The 3,499-nt window shown below is 32.6% G+C and overlaps 1 long non-coding RNA gene across 1 annotated transcript; it reads right to left on the bottom strand.

Moving 5' to 3' along the window:
• Positions 1 to 6: 6 nt before the first annotated feature.
• On the bottom strand, positions 7 to 1,466 carry LOC124892492. The gene is made up of 3 exons (XR_007050281.1): positions 1,348 to 1,466; positions 1,196 to 1,246; positions 7 to 675 (listed from the first exon to the last, which is right to left on the bottom strand). It is a non-coding gene; the product is annotated as an uncharacterized LOC124892492 (long non-coding RNA).
• Between the last annotated feature and the right edge of the window lie 2,033 nt (positions 1,467 to 3,499).

The following is a 3,499-nucleotide window of genomic DNA, read 5'->3' as shown; positions in this document are numbered from 1 at the left end:
CAGTTTGGATGCAGAGGCAAATGAGTATGCTTTTGGTTAGAGATTTTGCTGTTGATAGCAATTGAAACAGTGCTGATGATCTGGACAATCACAGTAATCAACAATCTGGAGTCTCAAGTCACTTTTGTGTGTTGTTATCTGGCAAACAACGGATTACACTACTTTCTAGATGGTTTGATATTGTACTTCAGTATATAGATACATCTTAATGGTCTGATGTAGCTTCTTTTGGTATATGACCACCAATTAGGTTTATTGTTAGAAATATAAATTTCAATTTGTCCAAGAAAAAAGAAAGAGAGAGAATTGGCACACATCAGCACCCCAGAATAGTGGGTTCGATTAAGCATTAATAAGGTTCCTGACTTTTCTATTATTCAAAGAGGTCTCTAGGCAGTCTGCAGATAGAAAGGAAAGTATTTATCTACATGGGAATGAATTCGTCCGTCAAACCCGCCATTTGTATGCACCCGAACCCAGTGACTGCTAATGCTTAGGACTGGGAATTATTTTGAGTTATGGACACACAAGGCCGAAACATGTGTGCCGGGCAAAGGAATCTAAGAGACAGTACACCAGGAAGATGCTTTTTTACCTTGTCAATGTCAATTTTATATGTTGTCACATGAGGATATTTCTCACTCAATTGGCCAATTACAGGAGATAACAGCCTACCTGAAAAAAGAATGAAGCAAGGAAATAAATAATAAATAGCACCCAGGAGATACTTTTCTAGTAAGTTATTACTTATTGGGAAAAAAAGCTAATAATAAAGCAAGGTATTGTTCTTTTCAGTTTTCATTGCTTTGACATGATGTCTGATGTGCGATCTTCAAGGAATGATATATGAAGCAAACACAAATGTATGCCGACCATTTCCTCTATGAAACTATGCGTCAATAAAAATATACTCCCTCTGTTTCAAAAAAGAATGACCTAGTTTGACTTGACATGAAGTTTAAGAAAATAAAGAAACTTTTGAACTTGTGGTCCTAAATCAAAGTTATGTCAAATGTACCAAAATGCTTTTAAACTTGTGATCTTAAACATGCCACGTGGAAGTTGAAATTGAAGTATTTGCCAAAAAAGGAAAGGGGTCATTCTTTTTTAAACGGATTAAAAGAGAAAGTAGATCATTCTTTTTTAAACGGAGGGGTACAAAAAATTCATCGATAAAAATGATTAACTATCTTACAGGGCCCACACCAGACTGCAGTGAAGTAGAATATTGCAGGCAAAGATTCATCTGCAGCATATAAACAGATGTTGAGCAAGTATGAGAGCCGTAATTCATAACAAAAGCAAAAGTAAACATGTAGGTCATTGAGCCTAATCACATAGAAATACCTTGTACTTTGCGAAGTGAAGTATTGAATTGCTCTTCAGACTCAATTGATACAATATTTGAAGGCCCTGTAATTAACAAGCTCCAAAATGGTCAACAAGCAGCAAGGGCCTCAAGTGTTACGTTGAAAACTTTCCATATATGTAATACAAGAGAGAAAATGTGATACAAGCCTAAAGAGCACTAGAGAGTACACGGCACTATCAAAGGTTCAAGCTTCGGAATTGACAAGTGATTGAAGGCCTTTTGGAGCATTTTTGAAGCCTTGTTCAAGAGAAGCTAGGAGGAGAACCTTTACATTCAAGAGGCGCCTCAAGTGAAGGGTATAGATGACATTTTACACATTCAAGTCACACTTAAGAGGCGCCTCAATTCCCTTATTCATTAAGGGTATTTTTGACATTTACTGTGTAATAGTATAAATACACAAATTAGCTTCTCTTTTCATTAGACTTGGATGAATTGAAATTGAGTATTACTCTTAGGGGCCGCTTGGTTTGCGGGACTAAAGTCAATAATCCCGGGATAAAAATGTAACTCACTCGTTTGGTTGTAAATATTTGGGATAACTTATCCCGGGACTAATAATTAGTCCCGGGATAAGTTATCCACCCAAATGGTGGGATAACAATCCCAAGACTATTTTTCTTTGGTATTAAATTATATAATGACTAAAATACCCTCAAAATCTATGATTTCATTTCACACATCTATATATATATACTAGTATTTTAATTATGAATTTTAATAAAAGTTAAATACTTAATAATTTTGACATAAATTTTATATTTACATTAAAACTTATTAGTAATATATAATAATTTATCAAAAAAATTAATTCTAAAATTCAAAAAAGGATACAATTGCCCTCCAAATTCTTAGATTATCACTTTATATACATTTTTTTACTTTTTGTTTTTAATATAATACAAAGTATTTGTATAACGAGATAGGTTAGATTTTAATGCCAATGAATATGAAACTTATCATATGAAGTTCAAATTTATGAGATGAAAAAATAAATTATAAAATTTTGTGTATAATATTTTATTGTTTCTACACAAGTTTTTTATCATTTTTATTTTACTTTTCTACCAATTTACTCAAATAATTTTATCTAAAAATCCAAAAAAATAAATCTAACTACTACATGATTAATCGTTATATATGTTTTGGAGAAAGTAAAAAATTCAAACTTACAAATAAAAAGAAAAATCATATGCATCAAATAAATAATTTTTTTATGTTGAGTAATGGAGAATCTAGCTAGCTATTATTTTAAAACCTTTTTCAAAACTATAGCTAATAACATTTTTTCAAATGATTTTACTGATATACATATATATATATATATATATGGGGAAAAGGCATCGTTTCCACCCCAAACTATACAAGAAAAATCGAATTCAAACCTAAACTATATAAGTGACCTCTTACACACCTAAACTATAAAAAAGCAAAACCTTTTAATCCCTGTAAAGCATTATACCACTTGCATGTGATGTGGTGTTGCACACGCGCCTGACACGTCAGCGTCACGTCAGCATGATATGAAAAAAAGAATAAATTTATTATTTTCATAAATTTTTCTTTTCTTTTTGTTTTTTAATTTAAATTCTTTTTTCTTTATTCTTCAATACCCAAAATCTCCATTATTGTCCAAAACCTCCATTGTTATGAGTTCAATTTTTTTCTTTTTCTTTAATATCCAAAACCTCCATTGTTGTCCAACATCTCCATTGCAATGAGCTCAATTTTTTTTTCCTTCAATGTCCAATTATAGATACAGTTTTCTGCACAGTGGATTCCAATTATATGTGCAGAAAAGTTTTATCCTTTTTTTTTCTAACTTGATATTTACCTTGTTTAGCAAACAAGATGCAACACTGAAATTGCATCAATTTCATCACCGGCGATGCAGTTCCGGCGGCGATTGCTTGATACACCGCCGCGCACACCTAAACTCTACACACTACCCACACAATACAAAACCTCACTACCTCAGTAGTACTATAATTTCCCCCAAAACTAAAACCGTCAAAACACCAACAACAACCTCAATCCTCAAACAACAACAACAATGGAAAGTGTCTCTTACCAACGTTTCCCCCGTATCAAAATCCGCGAAGTCAAAACCGACTTCATGAAATTCGA

This window comes from Capsicum annuum, unplaced genomic scaffold (assembly GCF_002878395.1).
Source record: "Capsicum annuum cultivar UCD-10X-F1 unplaced genomic scaffold, UCD10Xv1.1 ctg47802, whole genome shotgun sequence".
Classification (NCBI taxonomy): domain Eukaryota; kingdom Viridiplantae; phylum Streptophyta; class Magnoliopsida; order Solanales; family Solanaceae; genus Capsicum; species Capsicum annuum.
Note: the sequence above shows the minus strand (reverse complement) of the source record. Positions and strands in the feature narration are given on the sequence as shown.